This window comes from Chelonoidis abingdonii, chromosome 5 (assembly GCF_003597395.2).
Source record: "Chelonoidis abingdonii isolate Lonesome George chromosome 5, CheloAbing_2.0, whole genome shotgun sequence".
NCBI lineage: Eukaryota > Metazoa > Chordata > Testudines > Testudinidae > Chelonoidis > Chelonoidis abingdonii.
In genome coordinates this window covers 86,278-92,854 of record NC_133773.1, presented here as the reverse complement: position 1 = coordinate 92,854, position 6,577 = coordinate 86,278, and the positions used below count along the sequence as shown (strand labels likewise).

The 6,577-nt window shown below is 46.4% G+C and overlaps 1 non-coding gene across 1 annotated transcript; it reads right to left on the bottom strand.

The window, feature by feature from the left end:
• Nucleotides 1–4,611: 4,611 nt before the first annotated feature.
• TRNAT-UGU (transfer RNA threonine (anticodon UGU)) lies at nt 4,612–4,685 on the bottom strand. Its single transcript has one exon. It is a non-coding gene; the product is annotated as a tRNA-Thr (tRNA).
• Between the last annotated feature and the right edge of the window lie 1,892 nt (nt 4,686–6,577).

Here is a 6,577-nt window from a genome sequence, read left to right as displayed (position 1 = left end):
AAGTCTGAGCCCCACCACCCAGGGCTGAATCCCTCAAGCTCTGGTTTTGCTCTTCCCCAGAGGGGCGGGGCTCAGGCTTCAGCCTTGGCTCCCTCCCCACCCAGTGTGGAGGGGCTTCGTGTTTAGTCCCCCTTCCTGGGGTCATGTAGTAAGGTTTTTTTGGCAGTGAAAGGAAGTTTGCGAAACTCTGGCATAGAGCATCTCCATTACTGATCTGCAGCAGCATAGACTCACTGTTTGAAATATTGACTTGTCCTTACCCTCTGAATATGTCTTGACTTGGCTCCCTGAGGCACCATGGGTGATCAGACACTGAAAGTGCAGCCATGGAGACACCAGACACCAGCCTTCCCTAGCTGGCAAGAAACAAACCTCCACAGAAAGTCCCCTATGGTGTCATACCCCAGCTCCCTCAGCCACAACCACTTAACACAGGGGCCTTTCTACACTCTGGTTCTGTTCTCACTGATGGGTCATTTCCAATCATTTGCTCAGAGCAGCTTCCCCAGCACACTCACTGCTCTGTAGCTCTGTACGTGTGGCCATGGCTGAACAGTAAGAATTCCTGCCCACTTCCCTACTGGCTGGAGCATGGTTAGAGTGTGTTTGTGTTTAATGATGTTGCTGTAAATTGTTCATTCCCTGCCTTGGGAATTCAGACAGTCCCTTTTTGCCATCATATTGCCAGCATCTCTGTGAGTCCAATAGCAGGGGCAGGTTTTCTCTGGGCCCTGAGATTTTTCAGGGAGTTGGTGGCTCCTTTCTTTCCTCACCTTGGAATAAACTCAGCTTTTTATTCTATCCTTGATGACTCATGGAATAACAAGAGCAGCATGAAGAGGAGAGGGAATATCTCAGTGCTGGGGGAGGAAAGTGGCCACGTCCCCTCTGTCTGCCCATCGCCATTGCAAGAGAGAAGGGTTCACTGGAATCGAATGCCCTGGCTCAGACAAGAGACACAGGGAGGTTTTGCTGTTCATGGATCCATGCAAAGGAAATTGTGTCTCTGTGTGAAAATGGGGAGGGAAATGAAACGCCCACATGGTGGTGCCTAAGGCAGGAGCGACCCCTATAGGATTAGAATAGGATAAGTTCTCAAGCAGCATGTGTCTTTCTTTGCCCATCTGTCAATTTTGATTATTATCAATGGAAATATTTTGCCATTGGGCTGTGTGTTTCCACAGAAATTGACATTTACCAACAAACATGTAATTCTTCCAGTCCTGCTGAGTCTGCCCTTGGTGAGTTTAGAGGGACACACTCACTCTTCTCACTCCCCATGCCAGGCCTGTGCTTTCCAGAGTGTCAACTTCCCACACAGCTGGGATCCTTCCCTGATCTCCCCTCAGATGTCTGCCCCCCACCCAGGGGCGTAGCCAGGTTTTCAGTGTAGGGGGAGCAAAAAACATGGAAAAGGAACCCCATCCCCGTGCTCAACTATGTCTGTACCAGCCAGCAGGCACAGCTTCCACACCAGCATCCTGCCCCACAGCTCCTCCAGCCAGCCTGTGCTGCTTCCCTGCAGCTTTTCTGGCTGGTAGGTACCACTTCTGCTGAGTCCCACCAGCTATGCTACTGCCCCCACTCCCAGGATGCCCTCTGAACACTGTCCAACTCTCCTGCTAGCAGGATCCCTTCCCCTTCATGCCTCTTTTCTGACCAAGAGCTCGGGACTGTTCCCACACTGGGAATCAAACCCAGGCTACCTGGGTGAAAAACCATGAATCTTGGCTCCTAGACCACATGGGACTTACACAGTCACTTATACATTTACACATTCGCTAACACATTCACATTCATTGCCATTTAAAAGTAGCCATTCAAAAAACTTCAAAAACAGACTTCAAAGAGAATCTGCAGAGTTACAATTTATTTGCAAACTTAACACCATTAATTTGAGCTTGAATAGGACCTGGGAATGGCTGGCTCACTACAAAAGCAATTTTCCCCCTCTTGGTATGACACCTCCCCATCAATTAGAGGGAGTGAACCACATCCACCCTGACGGAATTGGCCTTCAACACTGGTTCTCCCCTTGTAAGGTAACCCCATGTCATGTTCCAATCTATATTTATGCCTCTATCTGCAATTCTCACCCCATGCATCTGGGGAAGTGGGTTTTTGACCCACGAATGCTTATGCCCAAATAAATCTGTTAGTCCTTAAGGTGTCACCAGACTCCTCGCTGTTTTCGTGAAATAAAAGCAAAACACATTCTATTCTAAGCTGATCTTAACCCTTTCAATGCCCTTACAAACTTAAATGCGTCTCCCCACAGGCTGGCTGGTTGTTTTCAGCCAGGCTCCCCTTTAATCAGCTCTTCAGTCACTTGGTGTGGTGGTGTCTGTAGATGTAGGTGGCAGAGAGAGATAAAGCATAGCGAATGTAGCTCCCTTCCCCCTTGGCTTTGTGGCCTCTTCAGGGTCAGGTGAGCAGCACTGCGTCTCTCCAAGCAAGCTTGAGCAATTCCCCTCGTGTGGCCTCATGCAGGTGATGGCTGATTCCCTCAACTTACAGCATAGTGACAACCATACTACACGATTCTCATAACTTCATATGCATGAATGGTATACATAGCTGGGTAGAGATATGACTTTCAGCAGATCATATCCTTTCCCCTGATACCTTACAAGTCATGCTCTATATGTAAGATCACGATTATATGAAAATGAGGAATATAAGAACATAAGAACGGCCGTACTGGGTCAGACCAAAGGTCCATCTAGCCCAGTATCTGTCTACTGACAGTATGGCCAATGCCGGTGCCCAGAGGGAGTGAACCTAACAGGCAATGATCAAGTGATCTCTCTCATGCCATCCATCTCCACCTTTGACAAACAGAGGCTAGGGACACCATTCCTTACCCATCCTGGCTAATAGCCATTTATGGACTTAACCACCATGAAATTATCCAGTTCTCTTTTAAACCCTGTTATAGTCCTAGCCTTCACAACCTCCTCAGGCAAGGAGTTCCACAGGTTGACTGTGCGCTGCGTGAAGAACTTCCTTTGATTTGTTTTAAACCTGCTGCCCATTAATTTCATTTGATGACCCTAGTTCTTGTATTATAGGAATAAGTAAATAACTTTTCCTTATCCACTTTCTCCACTTCACTCATGATTTTATATACCTCTGTCATATCCCCCCTTAGTCTCCTCTTTTCCAAGCTGAAGAGGCCTAGCCTCTTTATCTTTCCTCATATGGGACCGTTCCAAACCCCTAATCAGTTTAGTTGCCCTTTTCTGAACTTTTTCTAGTGCCAGTATATCTTTTTTGAGGTGAGGAGACCACATCTGTACGCAGGATTTATGTAAAGGCAATAATATATTCTCAGTCTTATTCTCTATCCCCTTTTTAATGATTCCTAACATCCTGGGGTTGTAACAATATGGGGGTTACAGCCCGCTCCCCCAAAGGGATAGAATGTCACACTGAGATTCTATTTTCATTTATGTAACCAACTTTGACCTCTATGTCTAACACTTATAATCACTTAAAAATCTATCTTTCTGTAGTTAATAAACTTATTTTAATGTTTTATACTTCCTTCTGAAATTGTCCAAAGTGCTTGGAAAGCTGCTCAGATTAAAAAGGCTGGTGCATGTTCACTTTCTTTTTGAGGAAGTGGTGAATTAATTAATGAGCTTGCACTTTTCAAGAGGTTTTGAGCAGTGTAAGATGGTACATTTCTGAGGTGCAAGGCTGAGGGCTGGGGAGATAAGCTGGTGTCTCTTATGTATAATTGAGGAGTGGCTTATAGAGCATTCATGCAACTTAGTTGGTGCACTGCTGCATGTTGTTGGCTGAGTGATCACAGCACATGGAGGGGTTTTGCTGCTTGTCACTATTGCAGCATTGTAAGACACAGCCCAGGCTGGAGAGAGAAGAGGACAGAGCAGTCCCACAGTTTGAGATTGTACCCCACGGATCCCACCACACAGAGATTCTGCTGTGACCAGCCGTGGTAATATTGTGCTTAGTGCTCTGCCTTGTAGCTTCAACAGCTGCACATGCAAGATGAGTTTCAGTGACCTTGACCTTGTTTCCATGTTTATCTGATGCCTCCTTTTGACACTTGTCAGCAAAAAGACCCATTTCTTTTGCAAGCATTTGTATGGCTAGCCAGAGTCAGGCTTCTCCATTAACAAAAAGCAAGGCCAGCACTGTGTGCTGGATCCTGAATCTGCTCTTTATCCAGAAGGTCTCTTGGCAAGCTCTGCCACGGTGCCACTCTCTGGGACTTCTCCCCTAACTGCTCCATTTTTCATCAACAACAATAACATGAAAGGTGAAAGGACAGTAATTCTCCATTTCCTGCAAGCACTGCAAAGAACTGTCTAGAAGGGGCTCTGTGCACAGATATCTCCAGCGAATTGCATGAGCGCACAACACGGGCTCTCCTGTCACAGCAAATTGCAGCCGGAGCAATCTCCTTGCCAGTGTCAATAGCCTTTTCATCAACTCTGGACTGAGGATTTGATTCTCTCCAATGCTCCGCTGGAAAGAAGCCTTTTCCTTCACAAGCAATTACTTGGATTGTCAAGGGAGGTCTCTTCTGTTTCTAGGAAGATACAGGAAAATGTGAGCAGAGGAGACAGAAGCTGTACAATAAGGCACCACTGGGAACTGAACCCAGGATCTCCTGTTTACAAGACAGGTGCTTTAGCCATCTAAGCCATGGTACCTGCCTCAAGGGCTATTTTCAACCATTCCACTTGATGGTCCAGAGACACACTTCCAAATTCCAAAGTAAAAATGTTCCCCATTTCCCTCAAGACTTGCAGACTTTTTGCTGTCTGGCTCTGTGCACGGAAAGCCACAGCTGAGTTGACAGAGGGCTTCTAACATGTGCTTCTCCCACCAGCTGCTGTGATCAGATACTGATTAGTGCTCTGTGTTTCAGTCACAGCAACTTCAGCTCAGCTCTGAGTCATGGGAACCTTTCCATCAGCTCCAGACTTACCATTTAACACTTTCCAAGACTTAGCTGCAAGGAAGGTTTTCTGTGTCTTGAACAAGCACTTACAAGGATTGCACAGTGAGGTCTTTTCTTTTCATGAGAAGAAATAAAAAAAGGAGCCTGACGGACAAGCCAGGTTCTGCAAGGAAGAACTGTCAGGCCAAGCCAGAATCTCCTGGTGAGTAGGAAGGCTCTTCAACCAGCTCTTCCCAAAGAGCCGGTCTCTGAGGTCCTTCCACAGAGAGACCGATTATGGTTACAGACCCATCCTGAAATTAGGGCAGGATATTTTAAAGCTTCATCTCACAGTAAAGTAACACAATTCAACCACGTCGGCACAGAGGAGAAAGCACTCCTTCATTTCATAGTTATTGCTACTGATCTCACTGACAAACTTCCTTTTCTCGGGGCTGCTCCCAGCACTTTAGGGAGTTTTTCCTCTTCTCCCTTCCAGCTGTGGTTATGGGACTGCAGCAGCTCCCCGGGTGGCCAGCTTTGCTCTTTCACTTACATCCTTCACTTCTTTGGCTGAAGCCGTGTTTACCACCAGTTTAATCCATAGCTGAGACCTCAGGTACCAGCAGCTAGTTACAGAGGCTCAATTCCCATTGCCCTCCATGGGAGGTTATCCTGGGCTGCCAGGGTTGCAGGATTTGGCCCACGGACAGTCAAGGTGCTACAGCAGCTGCACTCTTACATGCTGAGTCCTGCAGCCTATTACCAAACTGCTCTGCCATAGTCTGCAGGGCAGCCTGACTTTTTGAGAATCTGGCAGAAGAGAGACCCTGGAGCAGAGAAGGAAAATGTCCTCAGCAGTCACAGCCAGTAGGAGCAGGAAAGGTTGGGTTTGTTTTTAAACTTCTCTCCCTGCTGAAGCCTTTAATCATTCCTATGGCTCTTCTCTGAACCCTCTGCAATTTATCAGGGAAAACAACATATCAAACAAATAAACAAACCAACCAAACGAAACCAGGCTGGTCTGACCGATGTAACCATCTATTGCCTTCCAAGGTTGAATATAAATCAGATCAGTCTATTCACCCGAGAGTTCAAGGGCTTTTAGTTTTCTAGTTCCAGTCAAATCCTGTGCGACAGCATCATTGTTAACTCACCCGCTTGGTCACTTCACATTCGCATGTTCAAAAAGTTGGTAGATCTAAGTCTTTCCTCCCACACCAACATGAAAATAATCAGTGACAGAAAATGCCCTAAAGCGCCTCTGCTGCCTTGCACAACACCCTGGGGAAATACACGAGTGAAAGTGATTTTCTCTCTCCTCCTGACACCGGGGAACATTTCTGTCTGTTCGTGAGATCCTGTCACAGGGACAAGGCTTGAGGATGCAAATGACATGTTAAGGCTTCATTGGTTTGTACATTACTTTACTCCTTCATTAGTGATAAGGGTGCATGAGCTCGAAATATTGCAGCTCTGACGTTCACACCGGAGGCTATTTTGAGGCTTGCAATGAAAAAAAAATCTTTCTTTCTAACCTGAGCAAGTTGAATTGAGTCATTGTGAGATGATAAATACAGAGCCCCAGGATGACTTTCTTTCATCAAACTAGACTCCAAGCCCATCATTCTTCCCTAGCCCAGAGGACCAAAGAGATGTATC